At 39.7% G+C, this 13449-nt stretch overlaps 1 protein-coding gene across 4 annotated transcripts in view; it reads right to left on the reverse strand.

The window, feature by feature from the left end:
- Positions 1-13181, reverse strand: part of MYO1B (myosin IB) — a 213650-nt gene extending 200469 nt beyond the window's left edge. For all 4 annotated transcript variants that reach the window (XM_051985985.1, XM_051985987.1, XM_051985986.1 and 1 more), the window contains exon 1: positions 12801-13181. The gene's annotated coding sequence lies outside the window, so the exon portion shown is untranslated. The remainder of the gene's footprint in view (positions 1-12800) is intronic.
- Positions 13182-13449: the final 268 nt, after the last annotated feature.

Genomic DNA, 13449 nt, shown 5'->3' on the forward strand with positions numbered 1-13449 from the left:
ACATAGATAATAAGCCCCATGAACTCAGAAGATAGTGAGATCACCATGGGCTCAAATGGTTTGGGAAAGCTTTGCAAGTTTGTGGGTTGGGAACTAAATGTTGAAGGATGGACAGGATATCCATGGATAGGGGAGAGAGAAGGGCATTCTGAGGCCAAAAGAAAAAAAAAGAAGCACAAAATGTGTTTATGGGATGTGAGGAGGAAAACTTGAATGTAGCATAGGATTGACACTGAAGAACAGGATAGAATTCTGGAAAAATGGGTCAGGAAAGATGTTAGTCTTTCCTGTAGTCTAAGAATCAGATGTTACTTTAAGCCTTCAATGGAAGATCTGGTAGTGAGAAAGGAGAATTAAGTGACTGACTGTGGAAAATGAATAATCAAAGATTCCAAGGCATTCAACTTGGGGAAACTGGGAAAATTAATATACTATCAATGTAAATGGAGAAATAAAGAAGAGAAGTAAAGCTGAAGATAATGTTCATTTTGGCTTTAAGCAAACTAGACTTAAATTATGGTGGAATATCCAAATAGAAAACCAAGTAAATATAATAGGAATACAACCCAGAAAGCAGCAGTTATCTTCAGTAAGTCACCAAATAGAAAGTTTCAAAGAAAGTTTAGATCAAGTCTTCTTAAGATTTTTATGTCATAGAACCTTTTGGCAGTCTGAGGTAATTATGGGCGGACCTCTTCTTAAACTAATGTTTTTAAATACCTAAAATAAAATATATAGTATTATCAAGGGAATACGATTATAATGAAATTACTGAAACATATGAAATATACCAAAAAAACAAGTTTACATACCGTCCCCTCCTCCCCAGATTATGAAGTTTAAGCGGATTCATGGATAGAAAACTCATAATATATCAAGGTAAGATATTTAAGATATTTTCAGCATGGTATCATGGAAAGAATGTAGATTTTAATAGGACAATCTAAGTCCAAGTAGTGACTTTGCCACTTACTAGCTGCATGAACCTGGATAAATCCCTTACGTTCTCTTAAATCTCTGAACTTCAGTTTATTCATCTGAAATAGGAAGGAGGCAAACTAGCTTGACCTCTAAGTTCTGTCTCCAGCTCTAAAAATACATGCCTATGATTTCCTAACCTCTTAAATTTGATACCCTACATGGGAGTCTCACAACTGAATGTGGGGATCAAGAAATTTATTATCATTTAAATGTTTGATTTGTATGCTTATTTTACATTCCTATATACCCAAGATTATGGAAAAGTTCTTGAGCAAAAAGGGATAAGTGGAAAAAGTATAAGAAGTGCTAATGTAGTCAAACATCTTTACAGATAGGGAAATTGAACCCCAAATGAAATGAAGACTTACCCAAATTCACACAGAAAATTAGTGACAAAGCCAAGATTGGGACATAACTCAATGCCATGTACTAAACAGACCATATTCCTAAGCAAATAGATCAGTATCAATTTATATACACTGACTCCAGTGGTAACTTCTGCCTAGATTTAAGCCGTCATTCACGAAAACTGATTTACCTCCATATATTAAATAAGATTGCAAAATTAAACAGACACATGAATTTGCAAGGCCAATTTACTCCAAGACTTTGTCACTAAAGAATAAGAATTTGGCAAGAGGAAAGGAAGAAGCATTCTATAATATAGAGTGCTAGATTTGGAATAGGAAAATCTCGGTTCAGATTCTCTCTCTGCTACTCAGTAACTGTGTGACTTCCTATAAATCATTTCTCTGAGCCTCAGTTTCCCATCTGCAAAAAATAAGAGAGTTGGGATGAGAAGTCAAATCCCTTTTTTATGTTCTTCCCTCTTTCATTCAGCCTATATATCCCTAGTTCTTTGAGCTGCCTTCAAATGCTATGTCCTCAAGGTCCTTCACATCCTTTTTGCCCTTCTTTGGATGCTCTCCAGCTTATAAAGATCCTTCCTAAAATGTAATGCTCAAAACTGAACACCATATTACAAGAACAATCAGACCAAGGGGATCAGTATCTCCTTCTTCCTCACTACTATGCATTTTCCTAATACAACCTACAATCACTAGTATAAAAGGAAGAAATTACTAATCTCCTTTTGTTAAATTTTCACATGACCGATTAGGGAACTATGACTATCAGCCACATGAAATTTTCACCACCTAATATTATGAGTGGGGGAAAAATCCAAGAATGGCAGAAAGGGTGAGTTTCTGGAAATAAAGGCTAGAGCCAGTCAAAATGCTGCCCACAAATTTTTGCATCTAAAAGAAATTCACCTGGTTTATCAAAAATATAGATAAATTAAGTGATTTTCTAAACACACTATTCATTATCATCACTCAGTCAGTAACTTACAGCCAGACAGCCAACAAACATTTTTTGAGAGCCTACTATTTGCCAAGCACTATACGAAGCCCCAGGGATCCAAAAAGAGGCAAAAGATAGTCTTTGCCCAATGGCCAGGTTCTTGAGGGATGGGAGTTGTTTCTTTGTTTGTTTTTTCAAATAACCAGTTTCTAATTGGTATTTAATGAGCATTCTCACTGGAACCTCCAATTTTTGCACCTCCAAAACTGCTATTTGATTTCTACACGTGTAATAATGTCAGCATGGCAGTACAAAGAACCAGGGGGGGAAAAAACTTGAGTGGAAGTTCCACTCCAGGGGTAGTGACTTTGTGACCTTGATGAAGGCAATGAACTTCTGAGGGAGCCCCAGGGCAACGGACTATAAACCACAGAAAACTTGCAAGGGAGCTGAGCTGGTAGAGGGAGGTTCCTGTACACACTGGGCAAGGGCATTATGCCAATTACTACTAAATCACTACCACCATACCAGTCACTATCACTCTATTAAGAGTAACCATTCCAGTTTCTATAACATTTCTCAAACCTACAAAGCATTTTCCCTGCAACAGGCTTTGAGACAAATGACTGAACTGATAATTAATTTATGGACTTATGTTCAATTCTTCGGTTAGTCTCTGGTTAAAGCCCACAGTGGGGCTTCGATCACACTTTAATAAGGCACAGAGGGTAGAGATAAGTGCATCAAAGGGGACAGAAGCAGATGGCTTGGGATGCGGTGTTGGAATGGTGAAAGGCGGCAGGTGGCTGGGAAAGGAGAGGCAGAGTGCATATAAGCCCGGATTGGAGTTGGGAGCTCTAGAGACCCTGAGGAGGCAGAAGAGTATTAGTGGGGCAGGAGTTCGAAGTTTCATTTTATAGGATTGGGGAGGGTCAGACTAATTCTTATCTGTGTCACCTTGGGATTGGTTCATTACATATCAGATCATCTCAAGTAAAACTTGAGTTAACATGTTAATATAATCTCAATGTTATCAATATCATTTGGTGACCTGCTGGTTTTTGTAGCAGATTTGTCTGAGATTTACATGTCATATTGTCAAAAGACTCTGAGAGCAGCACAGGGACGGCTTCAGCTGATTCAGCATGCTACCAGGATGTGAATTTTGGTTAATATATGATACAATTTATAACTGATGATCCTTTGATCGCTGGAACAGTTTATAGATGACTTCTAGGTTCCCCTTTGCTATATTATTCCTTTTTACTATCCCTTTCTACTGGCTAACATAGCTTTACTATACTGACTAGAGACATTTCCATTCCAAATATTTATACGAACTATTTGTGACCAACCTGTAGTAGAACCTTCAAACCTCATATTGGTCTGATCAACCATGGTCAGAAATAAGGTACACTGACTCCAAATAGCAATCATTTTGGTGCTCTATTAAGGACCACACCAATCAGGAAGGGATAAAGGGTATGGATTATCCAGGAAGATCAAAACAAAGTATTGTTTTAATGCAGTAGTGCAATCATCTTTTTTGGATAAGGAAAATGAAGTTCAGAGGTCAAGGGTCTTCCCCAGGGTCACATAGCTAATAAGTATGAAAACTAGGACTTGACACATAATTATGCTTTTTCTCTGATACATCTCCTCTCATTTATCCCTTATTCAGACTTTCCAGGATCACTTCTCTACCTCTGTTCTAGGATCTTTATTCCCATGACCAAAGAGCAGGGACAGCACCCTCATTTATTAATTTCATTTATCCCAGTCAAATATTTTGGGGCCCATTGGAAGAATGTCAAGACACTCATATGTTGGCTTTGAAAGAGAGACCAGCCCACACTCTCTGAAAACTACTTGAAGGCAATCTGATTCCTGCTGAGAGGTATATTTGAAACATACCACCATAGGAGAACAATAAATACCATATGGCAATGGTCAGCAACCTGGCAGAGTTAGCAGTCAGTCTTTCTAGTCCCTGGAAGCTCTCCTTTATTTGAAAAAGGAAGAGTGTGTGACGTGTGTAGGGGAATGTGCCAGCCTCTTGAAGGACATGCCATGAAAAACTGGCCCAATCAACTCTGCCAATATTATAGTGAGGCCATTGGATCAAAACTTTAAGACTAGTAGGATCCTTAGAAACTGTGGAGCCCAAATTTTTCATTTTACAGATCAGAAAACTGAGGCTGATTTGCCCAAAGTAAAACAACCAAATTACTGAGGATTTGAGGTCAGGTCTTCTGGAATCTAGTCAAGCATTTTATCAATCTTTCCATGAATCAACATTTATTAAGTGTCTACCATATGCCAGGCACAATGGTAAATTCTGGGAATACAAAAAAAAAAAAAATCACAAGACAGACTGACTTCAAGAAACATGCAATCAAACATATATAAACCAACCTATGCACGGAATAAATAGAAAATAATTAACAGAGAAATGGAAGCAAGATTAAGAGAGTTTAGAAAGGCTTAATGTAGAAGTTGGGATTTTAATTGGGACTTAAAACTAGAAAAGGCAACAGTCAGAGCAGAAGAAGGAGCATTCTAGGCATGGGGGCTGCCAGAGAAAATGTCCACAGCCCATAAATGGAATGTCTTCTTCATGGTCAGTGGGTCAAAAAGTATGTGTTGATGAATAAGGAATAAGAAGACTAGAAAGTTAGAAGGGAATAGGTTATGAAGAATTCTGAAGGCCAAAATGAGGGGTTTATATTTGATCCAAGATCAAAGCAGGCCTTCACAACAGCTTGGGTGTAGGAGGGTGGAGGAATGGAGTAAGAGGGGGACTGAGAGAATGATAGTGTTCTCTACAGTAATAGGAAAGAGAAGGGGTGGAGAAAGAGCTAAGGGGAAAGTATGGACATGTTAACCTTAAGATGTCTACTGAACATCCAGCTTGAAATATCTGAAAGACAATTGGAAATTCAAAATCAGAGCTCAACAAAATTATTGAAGCAGTATAGGTAGATTTGAGAATCATCAGCATAGACAATCCACAGGAGCTGATGTGATCACCAAGTGAAATAGTATAGGAAGAAAAGAAGGGATCCCAGGACAGAGCCTTGAGGGACACCTTCAATTAGAGGGCTATCTACTATGTCACCTAGCCACTATCTTGGTGGCAGGGTTTCCAAGTCTTGAATTTTCAGCAATCAAGACAAATAATTAGAGATGATTGACTGACTTCTCTCCCCAGGCAGAAACATTGAATTACTACTGTGTATGATTTCTAGAGATGGTCTTAAAACTGGGCAGCCCACTAAATGCAAACACCAACCTTACTGTTTATTATCCAACTATAACAGCTTCATCCCTTCCCTTCTCACCTAATTTCTCACCTTAAGTTTGGAAGATTTTTTACGTCTTCCAGAATATTCTTTTAAAATTCAAATATCCTGGTGAAAAGGGCCAGAGTTGGTTATCACTAATATATTCATTTGTCTTTCCAAACAAATGGCGATGAACAAATTAAATACTTTGACTACATAATGAAAAGACAGTATTCAATGGAAAAGACCTTAACTTTGGGAAAGATTGAAGACAAAAGGAGATGGGAGGAACAGAAGAGGAGATGGATAGATAATGTCATGGAAACAACAAATATGAGTATAAACAGATTTCAAGAGATAAAGTGAAATAGGAGGGAGTGGTGCATTACAGTCCATGAAAAGAGTTGGACAGGACTGAACTATAATATATATTTATTATATTATTGGTTAACACCTTTCCAAGATCTAAGTCACTCCTGGGGAGGAAAGGGTACTTACCAAAGATTAGTGAGGGGATGAGAAAATAAGAAAGATGAACAAAACTGACCTTTGTGATAAAGAAAAAACAGTTGTTCCTTTACATAATTTAGAAACACAGAACACAGACTTAAAGCCATTTCCAATCATTTCCAATTTTAAAAATGAGTTAATGCAATATAGAGGTAAAAGGACTTTCCCAAAGTTACACAATAATGAAAATTTTGTATTAAAACAAGTATTCCTTTTTCTCAAAACACTTGTATGCAACTATCTTGTTCATCTTTTGCTAGTGAACCTATTAAAACTGGAAAAAATCCCTAATTCCAGATCTGATGCTGTTCTGTTGTTGTTACTTTCTTTGTGGCATATGATGCCTTGAAATAAAATCCATTTCACCAAAGCCTCATGTGCTGAATTCACCATCATCCACTCAGCAGGTACCTACACTTGTGCCTTTTCAGGGACAGCAGACTTCTTTCATTGCTTCCATTTTTTTCCAGACTGCTTCATACCTAGGCCAGGGTCCTGCACTAAATTTTATGTTTCATGAGATTATGAATTGACAAAGAGGAACGATATACTGACAGGTGAAAAAAACAATATATAAGAAGTTCAGTGAGAAGCAGAGTAGATAGAGGGGAAACATTAGAACACTGATGAGCTTTTAAGATCTTGCTTCTGGCATATACTAGCTATATGAATGACCATGACCAAGTCAGTCTTAAAACACTATCTAGAATAGTAAGAGAGTATTAGTTCCTGATGAGTTGCAGATCTGCATTGGTGGAGGGGAATTTCCACTACTGGTTGTCTTTTTTTTTACACGGCTGGTCCAAGATGGGATGGGGGGAGCCCCAGGAATGAAAAACTAAGTTTCAGAAGAAGTTGAGAGTACAGCCTGGAGAGGAATCAAACAATGAGACATGGCTGGCCTGGGCCCCGTTTAAAGGGAATTTCTGGGAGGAGGAGCCATCCAATCAGAAAAGGCCAGAGGATTGGAGAGTACTTCCAAAGAGTGAATTTCCAGCTTAGTCTGAGGCTTCTGGATGAAGAAGTTCATAGTGCAGCTTAGAGAACAATGGCCTGCTCTCTCCCTACCTTTCCAAATTTCTTACACTTCAGTCACCCCTCCACAAATTCTACAAACTACCTATGCAAGCCTACTTCTGTTTCTCCAAAAAAGACATTCTATCTCTCGTCTCCCATACAGGGAATGCTCTCTCTCTCCATCTCTGTCTCTTAGAAAGCAGCTAAGTGATGCTATGGATACTGGTCTGGATCTGGAGTCAGGAAGAATTCAAATCCAGCCTCAGACACTCACTCACCCTGGGCACTTAAATGATGTCTACCTAAAGTTTCCTCATATATAAAATGATAATAGCACCTACATCCCAAAGTTGTTGTGAAGATTAACTGAGATAAGAATTGTAAAGCAGCAGTTAGTTCCCTTCATTAACTTCTGCCCACAATACCTTCAAATCACCTTTTCAGTCTTCATTGTTTCATACCTAGTTGAATAAAGAAAATCCTGACCTATTCATAACTGTTTGTGAAACCTCATATCTGCCTTCCCCCCAACAAGCTGAATTTTAAAGTAAACAAAAGAGGATTTTCTGATGCTGAAAAATATAAGATACTGACTTATGCCACCTACAAAGAACTCAGGGACACTGAATGAACTTTTTCTAACATGGAATAATAAATAAAGAACGGAATAAATAATAATAATAAAATAAAGACAAACTTTCTGGACTTGAAGCTTTATCTTGGGTGCATTAACAAACAATATTGATTGTTTTCTCTTGAACCCATCCCTCGGATAAAGACAAACAATTCAGGGTGTCCAATGTTAAAATCTTTTCTGTGTTTGCATCGGTGTCTATTCTCAGAACAGTTTTCCCAAAGCTAGTTGAAGTGTCTACTACCTATCCTTAACTCTCCAATCTACCCCCATGTGAATTCTAACAATTCCACTTCTGTTCTTCCTTCTTGCCGCTTCCTAAGTGGGCTCATTTCCTCTGTAGGGGAAAGATGAGTACAGAAATCATCCTGTGGGATTTCGTTCCCACAGAGCCCAGAAATGTTATGATCTCAGAGGATCTTGTAAAGAGAGACCCTTGACACTTTCCAAAGGAAAAATGTCTTCTAAAAAAAAAAAAAAAGAGCTGCTGCCAGGACTTTTAAAAAGCATGTGCTGGGAAAAAAAAACTAAGGACTACCACTTCATATGTTTCCAATTCCACTGAACCACTTCCTCCTTTTATTAACTGCTTGCCTTCTCTCCTTTGCTGTTCCTTCTTTTTAAAAATATCTGTGTACTAAGAAAAAACTCAAGACAGAAATTTCCCCCCATCAAGGAGCAAATTTCGATGTCTAGGAAATGCCATCCAAGAGTTACTTGCTGTCTTTCATCTTTGCAGAGAAACCTGAAAACAGATGCTTTTACTGTAACAAACAAGCAAATCTTAAAGCTTAAGAGCTGTGACAGATGCAATGATCAACAGCAATATATATATATATATATATATATATATATATATATATATATATATATATATATATATATATATATATATATGTTCAGAGGAATGATAAAGCATTCCAGGGAGGTGAAGGACTCAGGGCAAACTGAACATATATATATATATATATATATATATATATATATATATAGGGACAAGGATGAATATTGAAATGGAGGAGGTTAGGGAACATAGGGATTCTCTGGTAAATAGTTTTACTGCATCGGCAAATGGGGGGTGTGTGTGTATGTGTGTGTGTGTGTGTGTGTGTGTGTGTGTGTGTGTGTGTTGTGTGTATAACATATTTTGGGGGGGCAAGGAGATGGCCAAGTCAGAAATTGGTTTTTCTTGACTTTGCATAAATGTTCCAAGGTTTTTGCTTTTATTTCATTTTTCCCCAATGAGATGAGGGAGTAAGAGAGAGAAAAATTATTTTTGCTAATTGAAATTTTTAAAAAAAAATTTTATATAAGTAAATGCTTTTTTTCTGTTGTTTTTATACACCTCTCCTTTCTTATATATGCTTACTGAAAGGGAATGGTGTATTTTTCAATACTGGCAACCTAACAGACTCTTTTTAATAAAAGTTTATTTTTCTTTCATCTTAGTCATATTATTCAATTAATAAAGATTTATTAGATACCTACTACATGCTGTGCATTATGCTAGACAGTGGGGAAATAAAACAAATCAGACAATGCCTACTCACAAAAAAACGACATTCTAGTAGGTGGGAAGTGTTGGATATGTATCTATTTTCTACATACAAATATATACACATACATAATATGCATTTATGCTCATATATGCACAAATTAAATATAATTTGTAGTTAAATATAAGGTAGTTCAAGAAGGTGAACATGAACAACTGGAAGGATCACGAAAGGCTTCATAGAAAAGTAAGTACTGAAAACATGTAGTAGAAGTTATAGTAATAGTAGTAAGTTGTCACTTTTTTTGTGGGTTTTTTAGGGGTTTGTGAAGTAATAGGAATTAAGTGATTTGTCTGGGGTTCATACAGCCAGTAAGTGTCAAATATCTGAGGACTAATTTGAATTCAGGTCAACCTGACTCCAGAGCTAGTCTTTTTGATCAATGTAGATAACTCACTTGTAGCCTTAAGAATTGTTTGGGAGGGTGGAAGCTAGATGGCACAGTGGATAGAGCACCAGCCCTGAAGCCAGGAGGATCTGAGTTCAAATCCTGCCTCACACACAACACTTCCTAGCTGTGTGACCCTGGGCAAGTCATTTAATCCCAATTGCCCCAGGGGAAAAAAGAATTGTTTGGGGTTCCTATATATCATAGAACCATGATTCTAAACATAAATAATCTCAAATCAGGACTTCCAAATTTCACTAATGTCTTCCTGAAGACCAGACAGATTGTGAGAAATTAAAATTCACACCTCTTGTTATAAGTAGTAGAGAAGAGTAGAAATCAAAGAGAAGTGATGCTAAATCATAAGTCTTCATTTTGATAGACTCAACAAATCAATAACCAATATTAATGTCAATTTATAAATTATTAACATCAATTCCAGGTACTGTGTTAAGCCCTAAGGGTACAAAAAAGGAAGCAAAATAGAGCCACTTCCCTCAAAGAGGTTACAATCTAATGACTAAGACAACAAGGAATCAAATATACACAGAGCAAGCTATGTACAAGATTAATAGGAAATAATTAACAGAAGTCTCTTCTAAGATCCCCCTCTCTGGCCCAATTTTCCCATCCCATTTCCCTTTCAGAGGTCCCACTTCACAGCTGGGGAAAGCTTGTCTTAGATACTAGCAAAATGATGATTCATTGAGAATGGGTAAAGCTTGTTGCAGGCCTTAATACTGTACACAATCACACAATAGGATAGCCGGATGCTGGAAAATCAACTTCTCCCTCAGCAAACTACCCTCCATCCCCCCATGTGTTTCCTTTGTAGCAACATTTTCTATTGTGGTGTATATTTCATTAAAGAATATTTCAATTGTTATTTGGGAAGTCAGATAATCAAATGTGGTTTTCCCGTTAATGATGTGAATTATTCTGTATAAGTTAAAAATGATGAAACTTTTTGAAAAAGTTACTCTTTGTTAACTGTAGAAGGCAGAATGTTTTGCCCAGCTTTGTGTTATAATAACAAACAGCTTGCCTGGTTGGAAAAATTCCCACTTCAATTTAAAACTCACAATAGCTTCTGAGGACATGTCCCATTGCTTAGCAGGCAGGCCCTGAAAAGCTGACCACATCCCCACGTAAAAAGGCACACACTCAGCAGTATGTACAATGCTTTTCCATTACCAGTTAGTGGGTAGAAAACATTTTTCCAGAGCAAGCTCCCAATTCCCCTTCTAAAGTCAACTATTAAACTTGGTTCATCTTAAAGAGTTGGACTGACGTAAAAAACAGGGTACCACTCTCTCTCTCAAAGAACACATAATGCCCCCTTCCAGTTAAGGGCTGTCCCAGGCCAAACATCAATTTAATTTTCTGTAAATAGTCTATCCAGGAATACTGTAATCAGAGTATTACTGTGTCTCTATCTATCACTACAACAGTTCTCACATATTCAGTAAAATTTTGGGCCTCTTCCACCAGTGTCCCATGGGCCCAGATCATGAAAATGCCTGGAAATTTCAGGCTCCTACCAGACACAGTTTTGCTTGAAACACTCCATTTAAAAATACTGATCATTCAATCACTTCTTTTCCTCCAAAACATCGTTGTTTCTTCATCAGTTTCCCTTGTGTCAATGCTTTCAACCTGAATAAGGCTAATTTAACTAATAATTGATATGCTATATTTCTTCATTTATCCAGACTTTCATTATTCTTACAGTAGAAAACACAAGTGAGGAATTCAAGAAAAAAAATTATTCTCTAATGAAAACTAAACTTCCTCTCAACTATTTTTGAATGATTTTTAATAAATAATATTTATTATTTTCTGGGAAAGTCCTTGAATTGGGTAATCTGATTCAAACATTTAGCAATGTCTGTCCCTTTCTTTGGTGGTTTTCCCCTAGACATTCCTGAGAGATATTTTTTTATACCATCTTCTGTCATGATGTATTAAATTAACCATATGCGAATCTGTCTGCATTACATTTGCTTTCCGTAATGTATTTTGGATAATGTACCTTGGTCTTTTCTAGTTCCAAGAATACAAAAGAAACCTCTGAGTTCACACCAAAGGCACCCCTCTTTCCAAGATACCTGGCAAGCTTAGATTTTAACAAACTACTGAAGAAACTCTCAGAGGTACCACAAGCACACAACTTGTTGCAGCAATAAACATATGGTTAAAACCTCCTCAACAAAGCATTTTTTTTTAAGCCAGCTCTAAAGACCCACAGCCCCTTAAATAAAATGTTTGCCGGATGGTGCAAACACCCCCCCACACACATCCCTTTCCATCCTCTCATCAGCCCTCCCCAATCCCTCTGTCCCCCGTAAGGCATACATACACCATCAATCTCCAGCCCTCCCCCACAAGTGGCTCAAATGTAAATTTTCTCCACTTCCTAATCTGGTTTCAATCGGTCTCCCTCCCCCCACCGCCGCCCCCACCCCCATCCCCATAATGAATCAATCCCATCCCAGCAAGGAAACAGGACCCAGGGCAACCCCCGCCACAGTGCCTGGAACAAAGGAGGAAGGAGCAGCTGCATGCAAAGGAAACCCCATCTTGCTCTCTTACCCTCCCACCCAACGCCACTTCACCTGGACCCCTAATGCCCTTGCCCCGAACACGCCCCCCACTCACCCACCACCAGCACCCGGCTTTATTCTTCAATTTAATTCCCACACTGAATGAAACACGTTTATGTTCATAAAACAGGGACAACTAAAAGCAATCAGGTTTTGTTTGGGGGATCCCAGCGGGTGGGAGGGTCCACAAGGAGAGAGTGAGGATTCGGACTTCTATTTCCCAGTGGACAAGGAGACACGTACAAACTAAGCATAACTTAATTCTTCCATCTCTCTGTTCTTTCCACGACACTCTCCCTCCTCCCCCCTCCCAAAAAGAGCAATCCAAAACATATTTAGAGTCCTCCTTCTTCCCAATCTCTGGCTCTCGTTCTTGCCCTCAAAGGGATCCCCAGCAGCAGCAGGCGGCGAAGGTTGTCTCCCTGGCGCTCCCAGGAGCCCGGGTCTCCATTCCCGGCTCCAGCTCCGGGGCGCAGCGGGAAGCGCAGAGGAAGGACTGGGGAGAAAGGACGGGCTGCCTACCTCTCCGCGACACACACCTCCGCTCTCCCCGCAAGACGCGGGCACACACTGCTGCTGCTGTCGCTCCCGCAGCCGCCGCCGCCAGCGGTTCCGAAGCCCAAGTCCCCGGCAAACCGAGCCGAGCGCGAGCGCGAGCCGAGGAGCGAGCGCTCAGTCCGTCCGTCTGCCCCGTGCGCAAAGGGAACGCAGGCAGGCTCTCCCGAGCTCTCAGGAGGCAGTCATTCAGCGCCAGCGGCCACTCCCCTCGCCGGCTGCAGAAAGGGGAGTCGGTAGGGGCGGAGGCGGAGGCGGGGGCGGCGACCTCGCTCCCCGAGAGTCGCCCCTCCGCTGGGAGGAGAGCTGCGGAGAGAGCCGCGGTGGAAGAGGTGGAGAAGGAGGCGGAGGAGGCGGAGGCAGCTAGCCTCCCTCGCTCGCATCTGCCGAGGCGCGGCTCGGCTTCACAGCGCCCCCAGGTGAACGCGGAGCGCAGACGGGCTCCACCGCATGCAGTGGTTCTGCAACTGGCCAGCCAGCCAGTCATACGTTCAACACTTATTAAGCGCCTGCTCTGTGCCGAGCATCGTGCTAAGCGCTGAGGGAGGAAAAAAGATACTCACTCCCTCAAGAACCTCCCATCCAAATTCTGCTCCCACGCCCATCCTCCCCATTC

Source organism: Antechinus flavipes, chromosome 3 (assembly GCF_016432865.1).
Source record: "Antechinus flavipes isolate AdamAnt ecotype Samford, QLD, Australia chromosome 3, AdamAnt_v2, whole genome shotgun sequence".
NCBI lineage: Eukaryota > Metazoa > Chordata > Mammalia > Dasyuromorphia > Dasyuridae > Antechinus > Antechinus flavipes.